Source organism: Drosophila sechellia, unplaced genomic scaffold (genome assembly GCF_004382195.2).
Source record: "Drosophila sechellia strain sech25 unplaced genomic scaffold, ASM438219v1 U_233, whole genome shotgun sequence".
NCBI lineage: Eukaryota > Metazoa > Arthropoda > Insecta > Diptera > Drosophilidae > Drosophila > Drosophila sechellia.
Window position 1 is genome coordinate 2,993 of NW_022611175.1, and position 21,091 is coordinate 24,083.

General features: G+C 35.9%; 2 non-coding genes and 2 pseudogenes across 2 annotated transcripts; all 4 read right to left on the reverse strand.

Annotated features, from left to right (window-relative positions):
* Nucleotides 1–1,921: 1,921 nt before the first annotated feature.
* Nucleotides 1,922–4,668, reverse strand: LOC116802844 (annotated as a pseudogene).
* A 389-nt stretch (nt 4,669–5,057) lies between these two features.
* Nucleotides 5,058–5,236, reverse strand: LOC116802843. Its single transcript, XR_004363179.1, has one exon. It is a non-coding gene; the product is annotated as a 5.8S ribosomal RNA (ribosomal RNA).
* Nucleotides 5,237–12,687: 7,451 nt separating this feature from the next.
* On the reverse strand, nt 12,688–16,786 carry LOC116802846. The gene has a single exon (XR_004363180.1). It is a non-coding gene; the product is annotated as a large subunit ribosomal RNA (ribosomal RNA).
* Nucleotides 16,787–17,183: 397 nt separating this feature from the next.
* On the reverse strand, nt 17,184–17,360 carry LOC116802845 (annotated as a pseudogene).
* Between the last annotated feature and the right edge of the window lie 3,731 nt (nt 17,361–21,091).

Below are 21,091 nucleotides of genomic sequence, written 5' to 3' on the forward strand. Positions count from 1 at the left end.
AGGAAGATTGAGCCAAAACTCCCTTTCACGACCAGACATACGCCATAATCTGGTAGGGTCTCCACTGGCATACAGAGGCTTCCTGGTGATCCACTAGGATGGCTGCCTTCCCTCGCCGATCGATGAAAATTCTCATTCCTTCAGGCAGCACATCCATTCCGTCCCCGCCGAGATACGGCTCCTGCACCAGCGCGAACATAGACTCCGATCTCCTGAGTCGGACTCCGAGCTCGATGGTCGCAGCTCGCCTCGGCCACAGTTCGCTTGGATGAAGCTAAACATTAGTGTCTAGCTTGCACCCTCGCCAGCAACGCCCCGTATATCGGCAAACCTCAAGCATGTAATGCCCCGAGGTTCCCTCTGTGCGCAGTCCGCAGTCCACCGTTTGCACTTTCCGCAGTGCCTTGTGCCCCACTGCGACAACACTATCCTCCCGCATTCGCTACCTTGTCGAAACCCACACATCTTCAGCTATGTCACCTTGACCGCATCGAATGAAACCACTATGTAGACACGACCTACATCAAGCTTCCCATCGCCCGTCGTCAACCTCCAGCGTCACATTACTTGCCCGTCACTACCGACCACGCCTTGTCACCAGTGCACTACTTCTAAACTGGCCAGATTCATTTCCGTCGAAGTTGTTTCTGAGCTCCTTCATAAACTCCTCAGGCCATAGCTTGTCGACTCATATACGACGACCCGCTTCTCGCCCATTCCGTCCACATTAGCCAACCTCGGCGAATCTTTTAACGACCACCTTCTGCAGCTCCCCACCGAAGGATGCGAATGATCCACCACCACCTCACGACTCACGACCTCTACTCTACTCCGAGAGAGGTGCAACCATCTTCCACCTTTCCGCTAGTCTTTCCCCATAGCCAGGTCGTCGCACTTCACCACCGCTGACCACGTCTCGCGACCTTGTATCCGCGGCAGAGGTGCAACCTGCTGCATCTGACATTGCGCCGTATTTTCAACAATTCAACGACGCCCGGCCTCGCAAGCAACCGCTCTCCACTCTCCGCACCGGAGCATTAGCGCCAACACCAGCTCATCGTACGCTGATAGCATATGAAGCTCTTCCTGTCCACTTCTCCTAGTCTGCGGAAGCTGCTTCTCACCATGCGCTGTGTGGCCGACAGCTCTGCCATCATGGCTGCTTGCCCAGCACGGGCGGCAGCGGTGGCGGCAGTGGCAGGGGTGGCAACAATTTTAGCAGCAGTGAAAACGGCGGAGCAGCAGTGGGTCGGCAGCAGCAGGGCAGCAGTAGGATCAGCGCAGCGGTGGCAGCAGCTGGGGCGGGCAGCATCAATGGCAGCGTTCTCCGTAGCCGCCCGGGCGTCCTCCAGCGACGAAAACGGCTCCTCCAGTACCCCAACGGGTTCTGGCACTCCATTCGATGCCAGGGCAACCAATTCGCCTGCGTTGGCGCCGAGCTCTTAGATGCCAGATGGCTTCTGCGCCTGCCTCGTCTGGACTTCATCGAGGCACTACTTCCGCTCAAGGCACTCGCGCTGCTGTCGCTCTCCATCGGCATAAATACGATGGTGGCCACCTACCGTCGACGCCAGCAACCGTATGCTCGTTTACTCGCTGACAAAAGGTAGTTGCTCTGGAACTCGAGCTCCACCTATCGGTAGAGTCTGGTAGCACTAAAACTCTCCCTAGACACAAACCTTAGCAGTGACTCCCACCAATAAGCTTTGTGACAGCTGATCAAAAAGCTTACTCGAAAAACTTACTCGTAAGTTCGCCTTCAGCACGTGCTAAGTGGAAAATTCCCAACAATTAATTGTTAATTACTTCCAAACCGCTTGTTTATAACACACGAAAATTAGCACACGACTTTCGCGGAGCACTAATTCACCGATTTTATTACTTTCCAAACACGGAAAACCAAGTTCTTCGCAATCTGTACACGAGCGCAACGAAAACACGTCCGTCGTTAATCCATTCATGCGCGTACGATAGGACAGTAGAATCTCGTTAATCCATTCATGCGCGTCACTAATAGATGACGAGGCATTTGGCTACCTTAAGAGAGTCATAGTTACTCCCGCCGTTGACCCGCGCTTACTTGAATTTCTTCACTTTGACATTCAGAGCACTGGGCAGAAATCACATGTTGTCAACACCCGCTAGGGCCATCACAATGCTTTGTTTTAATTAGACAGTCGGATTCCCCAAGTCCGTGCCAGTTCTGAATTGATTGTTAATTGATAATCGTTATAATTGATAAGAACTAATTGTTTAACCCAAATAGTATTCTTAAAAATTTTAGCAAGAAAGTTCCACAATTGGCTACGTAACTAAACTATCGGGGAACAAGTAACTAACATAAATGCTAGAAACTCTATTTACCCAGAACGAGCACATAAACCATGTTATTGTTTCCCAATCAAGCCCGACTATCTCAATCTTCAGAGCCAATCCTTATCCCGAAGTTACGGATCTACTTTGCCGACTTCCCTTACCTACATTATTCTATCGACTAGAGACTCTTCACCTTGGAGACCAGCTGCGGATATTGTACGGCCTGTTGAGAAGTTTGCGTGTCCCCACCATAAATTTTCAAGGTCCGAGGAGAAAATATCGACACAACAGTATATGTCATGCTCTTCTAGCCCATCTACCATATCTCTCTGCGAAAGACTTCCATGGTAGTACGGCTATAAAACAGAAAAGAAAACTCTTCCGATATTCTCTCGACGGCTTCTTTATGGTCTTCCTGTTGCCAGGATGAGCACGAGGCCCATATTTAATAACAAACGGATACTCAACAGGTTACGGAATTGGAACCGTATTCCCTTTCGTTCAAAATTATTCAAGTGTATTATATTCGCTTTGTTTATATAGTTAGGCATTTTTGTTTTACTTGAAAATTTTCGGCTTTCGCCTTGAACTTAGGACCGACTAACTCGTGATCAACCACTGTTCACACGAAACCCTTCTCCACTTCAGTCCTCCAAGGTCTCATTCGATTATTTGCTACTACCACCAAGATCTGTACCAATGGCAGCTCCATGCAGGCTTACGCCAAACACTTCTACGCATACCATTGTACCTTCCTACTCACTAAAGTTTCAAAATTTATATCACAAGTAATATAAATCATCTACTTTAGCGGTAATGTATAGGTATACAACTTAAGCGCCATCCATTTTAAGGGCTAGTTGCTTCGGCAGGTGAGTTGTTACACACTCCTTAGCGGATTTCGACTTCCATGATCACCGTCCTGCTGTTTTAAGCAACCAACGCCTTTCATGGTATCTGCATGAGTTGTTAATTTGGGCACCGTAACATTACGTTTGGTTCATCCCACAGCGCCAGTTCTTGCTTACCAAAAGTGGCCCACTGGGCACATTATATCATAACCTTGAACTTCATATCAAGAAAGTTAAGGTTCTTACCCATTTAAAGTTTGAGAATAGGTTAAGATCGTTTCGACCCTAAGGCCTCTAATCATTCGCTTTACCAGATAAGATTATTTTATATAATATTAAAATGCACCAGCTATCCGAGGGAAACTTCGGAAGGAACCAGCTACTAGATGTTCGATTGGTCTTTCGCCCCTATACTCAATTCTGACAATCGATTTGCACGTCAGAACTGTTTCGGTCTTCCATCAGGGTTTCCCCTGACTTCAACCTGATCAAGTATAGTTCACCATCTTTCGGTCACAGCATATATGCTCAAGTACGTTCCAGTTAGAGGCATAAATAATATAAATATACATTATACATAACTATATAGAACGCCCCGGATTGTGTTAATTAGCTATAAATAGCTAAAAAAACTAATCCCATTATTAGTCAAGTTAATTACGCTATTAGGTTTACATCCCAATAACTTGCACATATGTTAGACTCCTTGGTCCGTGTTTCAAGACGGGTCCCGAAGTATCCTGAATCTTTCGCATTGTTAATCATACAAGAGCATATAATAAACACAAAAATCAATGATAATTATGCCATTATATAATTCCGAAAAATTAACGCTCTGTAATAATATAAATCTATCAGCACTTTATCAAATTAATAACATTTATTCTGTGTTAAAATGCAAGCAATTTAATTGGAATAAACTATAAGTTATTTTATGATAAATTTGGGATATGCTAATAGATTACAATGTCCTTATATGGAAAAAATGCACATTATTCTTAATAATATTATTTAAATATTACAATTTTAATGATGAATTTTCCATAACGGATATTCAGGTTCATCGGGCTTAACCTCTAAGCAGTTTCACGTACTGTTTAACTCTCTATTCAGAGTTCTTTTCAACTTTCCCTCACGGTACTTGTTTACTATCGGTCTCATGGTTATATTTAGTTTTAGATGGAGTTTACCACCCACTTAGTGCTGCACTATCAAGCAACACGACTCTTTGGAAACATCATCTAGCAATCATTAACTTATACGGCCTGGCACCCTCTATGGGTAAATGGCCTCATTTAAGAAGGACTTAAATCATTAATTTCTCATACTAGAATATTGACGCTCCATACACTGCATCTCACATTTGCCATATAGACAAAGTGACTTAGTGCTGAACTGTTTTCTTTTCGCTCGCCGCTACTAAGAAAATCCTTGTTAGTTTCTTTTCCTCCCCTAATTAATATGCTTAAATTCAGGGGTAGTCCCATATGAGTTGAGGTTGTATATATAACTATATTTTGCCATAAATTCTTTATATATAAATGATAAAACAATCAATTAAATTCGTTATAAATAGTTCCAATAGTTCTTGTAAGCAAAGTCATTTTTATCCATTTAACGAACCAACGAAGAATAATAACAAAACCAAGATTTTTCTTTTTCCGAATCATTAATAAGAGACAATTCTAGATAAAATATATTCAATTTTTTATGCTAGACATTTCTCAGTATTATTGATTGAAAAAGAAAATATTCTCTTCGTTTTTCACATTCAAATGTGAGATAATGTTTTTCATTTCTTTTTAATATTATGAATAAAATCATTATTTAATCCAATAATATACCATATGCTTATAAAAAATTTATAAACAACTATATATTCATGTCTTACAACCCTCAACCATATGTAGTCCAAGCAGCACTATAAAATTAATTAAAGTACATAACAGCATGGACTGCGATATGCGTTCAAAATGTCGATGTTCATGTGTCCTGCAGTTCACACGATGACGCACAGTTTGCTGCGTTCTTCATCGACCCATGAGCCGAGTGATCCACCGCTTAGAGTTTTATAATTCAATTTTATATAATGTCAATATTGTTTTTATTGAAAGAAATTAAAAATACACCATTTTACTGGCATATATCAATTCCTTCAATAAATTTATTTTTATACCTAAAATAAATGTTGCGAAATGTCTTAGTTTCATATAAGCATTATGTATCATAATAATCTGGTTATGGTTTGCTATTTTGGGTGACACATACTGCAAAATTTATATAAAACATTAACCTGATGGATGACAGGTACAAACATTGTATATTTTAGGTTGTTGCATTAGCCAACGTATGCTCATAACATAGATGAACAATACATATTCGCAACGCGTGTATATTATGGTCCATATACACACACACTTATTTTGATTACCACACATTCAAAATTATTTTATTTTAATTCGACTTCTACTTTCGAATTTAGTTTAGTTTCTTCGATTTCCATTTTCGAGAATTTTTTTTATAGAAACGCCGTTGTTGTAGTAAGTACTCGCCACAAATACGCACAGCAACATTAATAATGTTAAAGTCTTTTTATGAGGTTGCCAAGCCCCACATATAAAATAAAAGCCATCTTCATTTTATTTTGACTTTAACTTTTGATTCCGTGGAATCATTTTGTAATATTTTTATTTTGGTAAATTGTATTTATTTGTATTATAACAAATATTTATTAACGATAAGGATATTATACAATAATGATCCTTCCGCAGGTTCACCTACGGAAACCTTGTTACGACTTTTACTTCCTCTAAATAATCAAGTTCGGTCAACTTTTGCGAAACAACCGTAACACGCAAGGCGTCACAGTGATCACGTCCGGAGACCTCACTAAATAATTCAATCGGTAGTAGCGACGGGCGGTGTGTACAAAGGGCAGGGACGTAATCAATGCGAGTTAATGACTCACACTTACTGGAATTCCAAGTTCATGTGAACAGTTTCAGTTCACAATCCCAAGCATGAAAGTGGTTCAGCGGTTTACCCGGACCTCTCGGTCTAGGAAATACACGTTGATACTTTCATTGTAGCGCGCGTGCAGCCCAGACATCTAAGGGCATCACAGACCTGTTATTGCTCAATCTCATTATTGCTAGACGCAATTTGTCCATTTAAGAAGCTAGTGTCCTTATAATGGGACAAACCAACAGGTACGGCTCCACTTACATAAACACATTCAAACACAATAAACATTTTACTGCCACCATGAATGAAGGCTACATAAGCTTCAGCACCATAATCCTGAAGATATCTATTTAATATATTTGAGTCTCGTTCGTTATCGGAATTAACCAGACAAATCACCACGAACTAAGAACGGCCATGCACCACCACCCATAGATTCGAGAAAGAGCTATCAATCTGTCTTACACACTTATGTTCGGACCTGGTAAGTTTTCCCTGTTGAGTCAAATTAAGCCGCAGGCTCCACTCCTGGTGGTGCCCTTCCGTCAATTCCTTTAAGTTTCAGCTTTGCAACCATACTTCCCCCGGAGCCCAAAAGCTTTGGGTTTCCCGGGGAAGCGACTGAGAACCATAAAAGTAGCTACACCCAATTGCTAGCTGGCATCGTTTATGGTTAGAACTAGGGCGGTATCTGATCGCCTTCGAACCTCTAACTTTCGTTCTTGATTAATGAAAACATCTTTGGCAAATGCTTTCGCTTAAGTTAGTCTTACGACGGTCCAAGAATTTCACCTCTCGCGTCGTAATACTAATCCCCCAAACTGCTTCTATTAATCATTACCTCTTGATCTGAAAACCAATGAAAGCAGAACAGAGGTCTTATTTCATTACCATGCACAGAATATTCAGGCATTTGAAGCCTGCTTTAAGCACTCTAATTTGTTCAAAGTAATAGTACCGGCCCACAATAACACTCGTTTAAGAGCACTAGTGCAGGTTTTTAAATAGGAGGAACATATGAAAAAATACAAGTATTTAATCACATATAAGAACTCCACCGGTAATACGCTTACATACATAAAGGTATAGTACTAACCACAATTGTAAGTTGTACTACCCGTATGAAGCACAAGTTCAACTACGAACGTTTTAACCGCAACAACTTTAATATACGCTATTGGAGCTGGAATTACCGCGGCTGCTGGCACCAGACTTGCCCTCCAATTGGTCCTTGTTAAAGGATTTAAAGTGTACTCATTCCAATTACAGGGCCTCGGATATGAGTCCTGTATTGTTATTTTTCGTCACTACCTCCCCGAGCTGGGATGGGTAATTTACGCGCCTGCTGCTCCTTAGATGTGGTGCCGTTTCTCAGGCTCCCTCTCCGGAATCGACCCTGATTCCCCGTTACCCGTTGCAACCATGGTAGTCCTAGATACTACCATCAAAAGTTGATAGGGCAGACATTTGAAAGATCTGTCGTCGGTACAAGACCATACGATCTGCATGTTATCTAGAGTTCAACCAATATAACGATCTTCGATCGCTTGTTTTAGCCTAATAAAAGCACATGTCCCATAAGTTCATGTTTTAATTGCATTATTAGCTCTAGAATTACCACATTATCCAATTAACTTTAACGATCTAAGAACCATAACTGATATAATAGCCTTTTGCGGTTCACTTTTAATTCGTTGTACTTAGACATGCATGCTTAATCTTTGAGACAAGCATATAACTACTGGCAGGATCAACCAGAATAATGTTTTCCTTCATATCCATTCATATTTTTGAATCGAAATAAGCAATAATAGATATATAGATTTTTCACTTTATATAATTCCATGATTTTTATTATATTAATAAAATTCAATATTCGCCTTTGGGTTAAAATTTTAAATATATAAATAAATAAAAAATCTATTCGATTACGGCCATTTTATATAGCATTCGTAATCCATATTTCATTTTTAATTTATACTGTTTTACCAATATAACAAATTCATATAATTATTGTAATATATATTTTCTATAATTTATCTTGTATATATACATATTTCATTATAAAATATCATTTTATTCCAACATACATAATTATTGTATCCACACATGTACAATTTTTGTTTAACCAATATAAATATTAAGTTAAATCATTTGCATTTGAGATAAATTTAAAATTATCTCTTTCATATATCTCTCTGTAATATAACATAAAACCAACGCATATATAATATTTCCACATTTAATATATAATTTTATATTTCTTTCATAAGAATCCATATTTGTATTATACCGTAACGATATAATAATCCAACTATACGCAGTTATAAATTAATATTTGCCTGCCTCCAAAAATAACGATAATATATGGAAACGATTTGTTATTCTATATAAATAGAAACTGACTTTTGTTCAACGATATTATCTAAAAAGCGTATATTCCTATTATCCGCGAGCCAAGTCCCGTTTCTATAGAACTGAGAAACAAATTTGTACGGATAATAATATACTTATTTATGTAACCAATATAAACATAATCCGAAATAAATATTCGAATAATGCGGAGTCGCAACCACTGCCTACCTATAGTAGTTTTTGAACCCGCTGTCCTCAAAGCGGTATTTTCAATTCCGTTTGCCACCCAACATACGGTCTATTCTCTTATATATTAAGAGATTATAGGAACATTTCATTTTTTTCCATTATTCATATATAATATGATTATTTTTTTTTATACATATAATAAATATTAATTTTTATATGTTTATTATTTAATTACTCATATAATGCCAAATTCATATGAATACATAAGTTTTGAACAATATGAGAGGTCGCAACCACTGCCTACCTATAGTAGTTTTAACCCTCTGTCGTAATTCCGGTCGTTTACACTACTATACCCTCTCACTATAATGGCTTTTCTCTATAATAATAAGAGAATATGGAATATCTCAGCATTTTTCCCATATACATATAATAATTAACCATTTTCATATGTATATTATTTAATTAATCATATAATGCCAAAATCATATGAATACATAAGTTTGAACAATATGAAGGTCGGCAACCACTGCCTACCTATAGTAGTTTTTGAACCCTCTGTCGTAATTCCGGTCGTTTACACTACTATACCCTCTCACTATAATGGATTTCTCTATAATACTAAGAGAATGTGGGAATATTTCAGCATTTTTCCCTTATACATATAATAATTAATCATTTTCATATGTATATTATTTAATTTACTCATACAATTGCCAAAATCATATGAATACATAATTTGAACAATATGAGAGTCGGCAACCACTGCCTACCTATAGTATTTTGAACCCTCTGTCGTAATTCCGGTCGTTTACACTACTATACCCTCTCACTTAAATGGCTTTTCTCTATAATACTAAGAGAATATGGGAATATCTCAGCATTTTTCCCATATACATATAATAATTAACCATTTTCATATGTATATTATTTAATTTAATCATATAATGCCAAAATCATATGAATACATAAGTTTTGAACAATATGAGAGGTCGGCAACCACTGCCTACCTATAGTAGTTTTTGAACCCTCTGTCGTAATTCCGGTCGTTTACACTACTATACCCTCTCACTATAATGGATTTCTCTATAATACTAAGAGAATGTGGAATATTTCAGCATTTTTCCCTTATACATATAATAATTAATCATTTTCATATGTATATTATTAATTTACTCATACAATTGCCAAAATCATATGAATACATAAGTTTTGAACAATATGAAGGTCGGCAACCACTGCCTACCTATAGTAGTTTTGAACCCTCTGTCGTAATTCCGTGGTTTACATACTATACCCTCTCACTTAAATGGCTTTCTCTATAATACTAAGAGAATATGGAATATCTCTGCATTTTTCCCATATACATATAATAATTAATCATTTTCGTATGTATATTATTTAATTACTCATACAATGCCAAAATCATATGAATACATAAGTTTGAACAATATGAGATCCAACCACTGCCTACCTATAGTATTTGAACCCTCTGTCTAATCCGTCGTTACACTACTATACCCTCCACTTAAATGGCTTTCTCTATAATACTAAAAATATGGAATATCTCTGCATTTTTCCATATACATAAATAATAACCATTTCATATGTATATTATTAATTTAATCATATAATTGCCAAATCATATAATACATAATTGAACAAATGAGAGTCGGCAACCACTGCCTACCTATATAGTTTGAACCCTCTGTCGTAATTCCGGTCGTACACTACTATACCCTCTCACTAAATGGATTCTCTATAATACTAAGAATGGAATATTCAGCATTTTTTCCCTTACATATAATTAATCATTTCATATGTATATTATTAATTAACTCATATAATTGCCAAACATATAATACTAATTTTGAACAATATGAGGGTCGGCAACCACTGCCTACCTATAGTTTTTAACCCTCTGTCGTAATTCCGGTCGTTACATACTATACCTCTCACTAATGATTTCTCTATAATACTAAGAGAATGGAATATTCAGCATTTTTCCCTTATACATATAATAATTAATCATTTCATATGTATATTATTTAATTTACTCATACAATTGCCAAAATCATATGAATACATAAGTTTTGAACAATATGAGAGTCGGCAACCACTGCCTACCTATATAGTTTTTAACCCTCGTCGTAATTCCGGTCGTTTACACTACTATACCCTCTCACTTAAATGCTTTCTCTATAATACTAAGAGAATATGGAATATCTTAGCATTTTTCCCATAACATATAATAATTAACCATTTCATATGTATATTTTTAATTTACTCATATAATTGCCAAAATCATATAAATACATAAGTTGAACAATATCAGAGGTCGGCAACGGTCTTCCTCTATAATACTAAATAATATGGAATATTCATCATTTTTTCCCTATACATATAATAATTAATCATTTCATATGTATATTATTTAATTTACTCGTATAATTGTCAAAATCCTATGAACACATAAGAGAATACAATATGAGAGTCGCCAACCATAATATATAGTTGATACGAGGTTGGCAACTTACACAATCCATTAAATCTTATATTAATTATATGAAAGAAATATCATATGCGTCACTAAATTGATGACAGTGTTGCAACTTATACAATCTTTAAATCTTTATATCAAAAATATAATAGGACAATATCAATGCGTCACTAAATGATACGAGTGTTTGCAACTTGACACAATCATTAGAGCTTATATTAATTATATGATAGGACAATACATATCTCACTAAATTGATGACAGTTTGGCAACTTATACAATTCTTAAAGTCTTTATATCAAAAATTATATAATAAGGACAATATCATATCGTCACTAAATTGAATACAGGTGTTTGGCAACTGACACAATCCATTAAAGTCTTTATATAATTATATATAGGGACAATATATATGCGTCACTAAATGATGAGAGGTTTGCAATTGATACAATTCTTAAGTCTATATATCAAAATTATATGATAGGACAATTCATATCGTCACTAATTATACAGGTTTGGCAACTTACACAATCATTAAAGTCTGTATATAATATATGATAGGACATATCATATGCGTCACTAAATTGATGACGAGGTTGGCAACTTGAACAATTCTTAAAGTCTTTATATCAAAAATTATATGATAAGGACAATATCATATGCGTCACTAAATTGATGACGAGGTGTTGGCAACTTGACACAATCCATTAAAGTCTTATATTAATTATATGATAGGACAATATCATATGCGTCACTAAATTGATGACGAGGTGTTTGGCAACTTGATACAATTCTTAAAGTCTTTATATCAAAAATTATATGATAAACAATATCATATGCGTCACTAAATGATGACGAGTGTTGGCAACTTGACACAATTCATAAAGTCTTATATTAATTATATGATAGGGACAATATCATATGCGTCACTAAATTGATGACGAGGTGTTTGGCAACTTGACACATCCATTAAAGTCTTATATAATTAATATAGGACAATATCATATGTCACTAAATGATGACGATGTTTGGCAACTTGATTCAATTCTTTAAAGTCTTTATATCAAAAATTATATGATAAGGACAATATCATATGGTCACTAAATGATGACGAGGTGTTTGCAACTTGACACAATTCATTAAAGTCTGTATATTAATTAATGATAGGACAATATCATATCGTCACTAAATTGATGACGAGGTTTGGCAACTTAGACATACAAATTCCTTAAAGTCTTTATTTATCAAAAATTATCATATTATGATAGGACAATATCATATGCGTCACTAAATTGATGACGAGGTGTTTGGCAACTTGACACCAATTCATTAAAGTCTTTATATTAATATATGATAGGACAATATCATATGCGTCACTAAATGATGACGAGGTGTTTGGCAACTTGACACAATCCATTAAAGTCTTATATATAATTATATGATAGGACAATATCATATGCGTCACTAAATTGATGACGAGGTGTTTTGGCTACAGGAAAAAATCATTTATTTATCGAATCATCAAGCAAAGGATAAGCTTCAGTGGATCGCAGTATGGCAGCTGCTCAACCACTTACAACACCTTGCCTGTTACCAAAAGTCGTTTACAATTGTTCTAGGCTTTGTCATTGTATTAAATAATGCTTTATATGTAACTAGCGCGGCATCAGGTGATCGAAGATCCTCCTAATTTACTATGTTACAAATTACATTGGCATCACATCCATTGTCGTTTATAAAATAAATTATAAACTTTAAATGTTTAGAAGCCATACAATGCAAATTGCCCCTTATTTATCATTGCAGTCCAGCACGGATACGACCTTAGAGGCGTTCAGGCATAATCCAACGACGTAGCGTCATACCACTGTTCGCTCGAACAAGTATTGTGCCATTGGTCCGTACCTGCGGTTCCTCTCGTACTACGCAGGAATGCTGTCGCAACAACGTTTGTCATTAGTAGGGTAAAACTAACCTGTCTCACGACGGTCTAAACCCAGCTCACGTTCCCTGCATGGTGTGAACAATCCAACGCTTGGTGAATTTTGCTTCACAATGATAGGAAGAGCCGACATCGAAGGATCAAAAAGCGACGTCGCTATGAACGCTTGGCCGCCACAAGCCAGTTATCCCTATGGTAACTTTTCTGACACCTCTTGTTAAAAACTCTTTAAACCAAAAGGATCGATAGGCCGAGCTTTTGCTGTCCCTGGTGTACTGAACACCGAGATCAAGTCAGCATTTGCCCTTTTGCTCTATGTGTGGTTTCTGTCCGCATGAGCTGGCCTTGGGACACCTCCGTTATTATTTGAGAGATGTACCGCCCCAGTCAAACTCCCTACCTGGCAATGTCCTTGAATTGGATCATACCTGAGTAATTGGAGTTATACCAAATTTTCAAATCAAAAATACATAAATGCATCGTTTTATTAAAGAATTTGTTTGCGATTATATAACAAACTCGTGATACTTTGATCAAGAAGCTTGCATCAAAACCCAATACCATAAGATATAATAAATATATCCGTATAATGGCTAGGAAATGATACACGTTCCATTTAATCAAGTAAGTAAGGAAACAATAAGAGTAGTGTATTCATTGACGATACCAAACCGAGGTCTAATATCTCCCACTTATTCTACACCTCTTATGTCTCCTTACACTGCCAGATTAGAGTCAAGCTCAAAAGGTCTTCTTTCCCCGCTAATTATTCCAAGCCCGTTCCCTTGGCTGTGTTTCGCTAGATAAGTAGATAGGGACAGTAGGAATCTCGTTAATCCATTCATGCGCGTCACTAATTAGATGACGAGGCATTTGCTACCTTAAGAGAGTCATAGTTACTCCCGCCGTTGACCCGCGCTTACTTGAATTTCTTCACTTTGACATTCAGAGCACTGGGCAGAAATCACATTGTGTCAACACCCGCTAGGCCATCACAATGCTTTGTTTTAATTAGACAGTCGGATTCCCCAAGTCCGTGCCAGTTCTGAATTGATTGTTAATTGATAATCTTATAATTGATAAGAACTAATTGGTTTAACCCAAATAGTATTCTTAAAATTTTAGCAAGAAAGTTCCACAATTGACATTCAGAGACTGGGCAGAAATCCATTGTGTCAACACCGCTAGGTCCATCACAATGCTTTGTTTTAATTAGACAGTCGGATTCCCAATTCCGTGCAGTTCTGAATTGATTGTTAATTGATAATCGTTATAATTGATAAGAACTAATTGGTTTAACCCAAATAGTATTCTTAAAATTTTAGCAAGAAAGTTCCACAATTGGCTAGTAACTAAACTATCCGGGGAACAAGTAACTAACATAAATGCTAGAAACTCTATTTACCCAGAACGAGCACATAAACCATGTTATTGTTTCCCAATCAAGCCCGACTATCTCAATCTTCAGAGCCATTCTTATCCGAAGTTACGGATCTAATTTGCCGACTTCCCTTACCTACATTATTCTATCGACTAGAGACTCTTCACCTTGGAGACAGCTGCGGATATTGGTACGGCCTGTTGAGAAGTTTGCGTGTCCCCACCATAAATTTTCAAGGTCCGAGGAGAAAATATCGACACAACAGTATATGTCATGCTCTTCTAGCCCATCTACCATATCTCTCTACGAAAGACTTCCATGGTAGTACGGCTATAAAACAGAAAAGAAAACTCTTCCGATATCTCTCGACGGCTTCTTTATGGTCGTTCCTGTTGCCAGGATGAGCACGAGGCCCATATTTAATAACAAACGGATACTCAACAGGTTACGGAATTGGAAGCGTATTCCCTTTCGTTCAAATTATTCAAGTGTATTATATTCGCTTTGTTTATATAGTTAGGCATTTTTGTTTTACTTGAAAATTTTCTGCTTTCGCCTTGAACTTAGGACCGACTAACTCGTGATCAACCACTGTTCACACGAAACCCTTCTCCACTTCAGTCCTCCAAGGTCTCATTCGATTATTTGCTACTACCACCAAGATCTGTACCAATGGCAGCTCCATGCAGGCTTACGCCAAACACTTCTACGCATACCACTGTACCTTCCTACTCACTAAAGTTTCAAAATTTATATCACAAGTAATATAAATCATCTACTTTAGCGGTAATGTATAGGTATACAACTTAAGCGCCATCCATTTTAAGGGCTAGTTGCTTCGGCAGGTGAGTTGTTACACACTCCTTAGCGGATTTCGACTTCCATGATCACCGTCCTGCTGTTTTAAGCAACCAACGCCTTTCATGGTATCTGCATGAGTTGTTAATTTGGGCACCGTAACATTACGTTTGGTTCATCCCACAGCGCCAGTTCTGCTTACCAAAAGTGGCCCACTGGGCACATTATATCATAACCTTGAACTTCATATCAAGAAAGTTAAGGTTCTTACCCATTTAAAGTTTGAGAATAGGTTAAGATCGTTTCGACCCTAAGGCTTTACCAGATAAGATTATTTTATATAAACTTCGGAAGGAACCAGCTACTAGATGGTTCGATTGGTCTTTCGCCCCTATACTCAATTCTGACAATCGATTTGCACGTCAGAACTGTTTCGGTCTTCCATCAGGGTTTCCCCTGACTTCAACCTGATCAAGTATAGTTCACCATCTTTCGGGTCACAGCATATATGCTCAAGGTACGTTCCAGTTAGAGGCATAAATAATATAAATATACATTATACATAACTATATAGAACGCCCGGGATTGTGTTAATTAGCTATAAATAGCTAAAAAACTAATCCCATTATTAGTCAAGTTAATTACGCTATTAGGTTTACATCCCAATAACTTGCACATATGTTAGACTCCTTGGTCCGTGTTTCAAGACGGGTCCCGAAGGTATCCTGAATCTTTCGCATTGTTAATCATACAAGAGCATATAATAAACACAAAAATCAATGATAATTATGCCATTATATAATTCCGAAAAATTAACGCTCTGTAATAATATAAATCTATCAGCACTTTATCAAATTAATAACATTTATTCTGTGTTAAAATGCAAGCAATTTAATTGGAATAAACTATAAGTTATATTTTATGATAAATTTGGGATATGCTAATAGATTACAATGTCCTTATATGGAAAAAATGCACATTATTCTTAATAATATTATTTAAATATTACAATTTTAATGAGGAATTTTCCATAACGGATATTCAGGTTCATCGGGCTTAACCTCTAAGCAGTTTCACGTACTGTTTAACTCTCTATTCAGACTTCTTTTCAACTTTCCCTCACGGTACTTGTTTACTATCGGTCTCATGGTTATATTTAGTTTTAGATGGAGTTTACCACCACTTAGTGCTGCACTATCAAGCAACACGACTCTTTGGAAACATCATCTAGTAATCATTAACGTTATACGGGCCTGGCACCCTCTATGGGTAAATGGCCTCATTTAAGAAGGACTTAAATCATTAATTTCTCATACTAGAATATTGACGCTCCATACACTGCATCTCACATTTGCCATATAGACAAAGTGACTTAGTGCTGAACTGTTTTCTTTTCGCTCGCCGCTACTAAGAAAATCCTTGTTAGTTTCTTTTCCTCCCCTAATTAATATGCTTAAATTCAGGGGGTAGTCCCATATAAGTTGAGGTTGTATATATAACTATATTTTGCCATAAATTCTTTATATATAAATGATAAAACAATCAATTAAATTCGTTATAAATAGTTCCAATAGTTCTTGTAAGCAAAGTTATTTTTTTTATCCATTTAACGAACCAACGAATAATAATAACAAAACCAAGATTTTTCTTTTTCCGAATCATTAATAAGAGACAATTCTAGGTGAAAAATATTTCAATTTTTTATGCTAGACATTTCTCAGTATTATTTGATTGAAAAAGAAAATATTTCTCTTCGTTTTTCACATTCAAATGTGAGATAATGTTTTTCATTTCTTTTTTAAAATTATGAATAAAATCATTATTTAATCCAATAATATAACCATATGCTTATAAAAATTTATAAACAACTTAATTAGCATAGTCTTACAACCCTCAACCATATGTAGTCCAAGCAGCACTATAAAATTAATTAAAGTACATAACAGCATGGACTGCGATATGCGTTCAAAATGTCGATGTTCATGTGTCCTGCAGTTCACACGATGACGCACAGTTGCTGCGTTCTTCACGACCCATGAGCCGAGTGATCCACCGCTTAGAGTTTTATAATTATTTTATATAATGTCAATATTGTTTTTATTGAAAGAAATTAAAAATACACCATTTTACTGGCATATATCAATTCCTTCAATAAATTTATTTTATACCTAAAATAAATGTTGCGAAATGTCTTAGTTTCATATAAGCATTATGTATCATAATAATCTGGTTATGGTTTGCTATTTTGGGTGACACATACTGCAAAATTTATATGAAACATTAACCTGATGGATGACAGGTACAAACATTGTATATTTTAGGATGTTGCATTGGCCAACATATGCTCATAACATTGATGAACAATATATAATGGTCCATATACACACACACTTATTTCGATTACCACATTCAAAATTATTTTAATTTTAATTCGACTTCTACTTTCGAATTTAGTTTAGTTTCTTCGATTTCCATGTTCGAGAATTTGTTTTTATAGGAAACGCCGTTGTTGTAGTAAGTACTGCCACAAATACGCACAACAACATTAATAATGTTAAAGTTTTTTATGAGGTTGCCAAGCCCCACATATAAATAAAAGCCATCTTCATTTTATTTTGACTGTAACTTTTGATTGTGGAATCATTTTGTAATATTTTATTTTGGTAAATTTATTTATTTGTATTATAACAAATGTTTATTAACGATAAGGATATTATACAATAATGATCCTTCCGCAGGTTCACCTATGGAAACCTTGTTACGACTTTTACTTCCTCTAAATAATCAAGTTCGGTCAACTTTGCGAAACAACCGTAACACGCAAGGCGTCACAGTGATCACGTCCGGTGACCTCACTAAATAATTCAATCGGAAGTAGCGACGGGCGGTGTGTACAAAGGGCAGGGACGTCGTAATCAATGCGAGTTAATGACTCACACTTACTGGGAATTCCGAGTTCATGTGAATAGTTTCAGTTCACAATCCCAAGCATGAAAGTGGTTCAGCGGCTTACCCGGACCTCTCGGTCTAGGAAATACACGTTGATACTTTCATTGTAGCGTTCGTGCAGCCCAGGACATGCACACCTGTTATTGCTCAATCTCATTATTGCTAGACGCAATTTGTCCATTTAAGAAGCTAGTGTCCTTATAATGGGACAACCCAACAGGTACGGTCCAAGAATTTCACGTCTCGCGTAGTATGCTTCTGCGCCCAAACTGCTTCTATTAATCATTACCTCTTGATCTGAAAACCAATGAAAGCAGAACAGAGGTCTTATTTCATTATCCCATTCACAGAATATTAAGGCATTTGAAGCCTGCTTTAAGCACTCTAATTTGTTCAAAGTAATAGTACCGGCCCACAATAACACTCGTTTAAGAGCACTAGTGCAGGTTTTTAAATAGGAGGAACATATGAAAAAATACAAGTATTTAATCACATATAAGAACTCCACCGGTAATACACCGGTAAGGACCAATTGGTCCTTGTTAAAGGATTTAAAGTGTACTCATTCCAATTACAGGGCCTTGGATATGAGTCCTGTATTGTTATTTTTCGTCACTACCTCCCCGAGCTGGGAGTGGGTAATTTACGCGCCTGCTGCCTTCCTTAGATGTGGTAGCCGTTTCTCAGGCTCCCTCTCCGGAATCGAACCCCCGTTACCCGTTGCAACCATGGTAGTCCTAGATAATACCATCAAAAGTGGATAGGGCAGACATTTGAAAGATCTGTCATCGGTACAAGACCATACGATCTGCATGTTATCTAGAGTTCAACCAATATAACGATCTTGCGATCGCTTGGTTTTAGCCTAATAAAAGCACATGTCCCATAAGGTTCATGTTTTAATTGCATGTATTAGCTCTAGAATTACCACAGTTATTCAAGTAACTGTTAACGATCTAAGGAACCATAACTGATATAATGAGCCTTTTGCGGTTTCACTTTTAATTCGTGTGTACTTAGACATGCATGGCTTAATCTTTGAGACAAGCATATAACTACTGGATCACATAACTACAGGATCAACCAGAATAATGTTTTTCCTTCATATTCCATTCATATTTTTTGAATCGAAATAAGCAATATAATAGATATATATAGAATAGATTTTTCTATTATATTCCATGATTTTTATTATATTGAATAAAATTCAATATTTCGCCTTTGGGTAAAATTTTAAATATATATTTATAATATATAAATATATATAATTATTCGTAATCCATATTTTCATTTTTAATTTATAATTGTTTTACCAATATAACAAGAATTTCATATAATTATTGTAATATATATGTTTCTATAATTTTATCTTTTTATATATACATATTTCATTATAAAATATCATTTTATTTCCAACATACATAATTATTGTATCCACACATGTACAATTTTTGTTTAACCAATATAAATATTAAGTTAAATCATTTGCATTTTGAAGATAAATTTAAAATTTATCTCTTTTCATATATCTCTCTGGTAATATATAACATAAAACCAAGCGCATATGATAATATTTCCACATTTAATATATAATTTTATATTTCTTTCATAAGAATCCATATTTGTATTATACCGTATCGATATAATAATCCAACTATACGGCAGGTAATAAATTAATATTTGCCTGCCTCCAAAAATTAACGATAATATATGGAAACGATTTGTTATTCTATATATAATAGAAACTTGACTTTTGTTTCAACGATATTATATAAAAAAGCGTATATTCCTATTATCCGCGAGCCAAGTCCCGTGTTCTATAGAACTGAGAAACAAATTTGTACGGATAATAATATACTTTATTTTATGTAACCAATATAAACATAATCCGAAATAAATATTTCGAATAATGCGGGAGGTCGGCAACCACTGCCTACCTATAGTAGTTTTTGAACCCGCTGTCCTCAAAGCGGGTATTTTCAATTCCGTTTGCCACCCACATACGGGCTATTCTCTTATATATTAAAAGATTATAGAAACATTTCATTTTTTTTTCATTATTCATATATAATATGATTATTTTTTACTTTATACATATAATAAATATTAATTTTTATATGTTTATTATTTAATTTACTCATATAATTGCCAAATTCATATGAATACATAAGTTTTGAACAATATGAGAGGTCGGCAACCACTGCCTACCTATAGTAGTTTTTGAACCCTCTGTCGTAATTCCGGTCGTTTCCACTACTATACTCTCACTTTAATGGCTTTTCTCTATAATACTAAGAGAATGTGGGAATATTTCAGCATTTTTTTCCTTATACATATAATAATTAAACATTTTCATATGTATATTTTTTAATTTACTCATATAATATATTGCCAAAATCATATAAATACATAAGTTTTGAACAATATCAGAGGTCGGCAACGGTCTTTCCTCTATAATACTAAGATAATATGGGAATATTTCAGCATTTTTTCCCTTATACATATAATAATTAATCATTTTCATATGTATATTATTTAATTTACTCGTATAATTGTCAAAATCCTATGAACACATAAGAGAATACAATATGAGAGGTCGGCGCAACCATAATATAGTAGTTGATGACGAGGTGTTTGGCAACTTGATACAATTCCTGAAAGTCGTTGAATTGGAGTGGGCGGAAAGATTCCTGTGGTTGTGGTTGCTGCGGCTGCTGCTGATTCTCCCCGAAATGAAACGCCCGAGATCGACTTCACAAAAACTTCGTACTTTATTCACGCACTTGTAAATTAAGACTACCTTAACACTAACAGTGGAAATACCGCGGGACCGCGGAGTGGTGAAT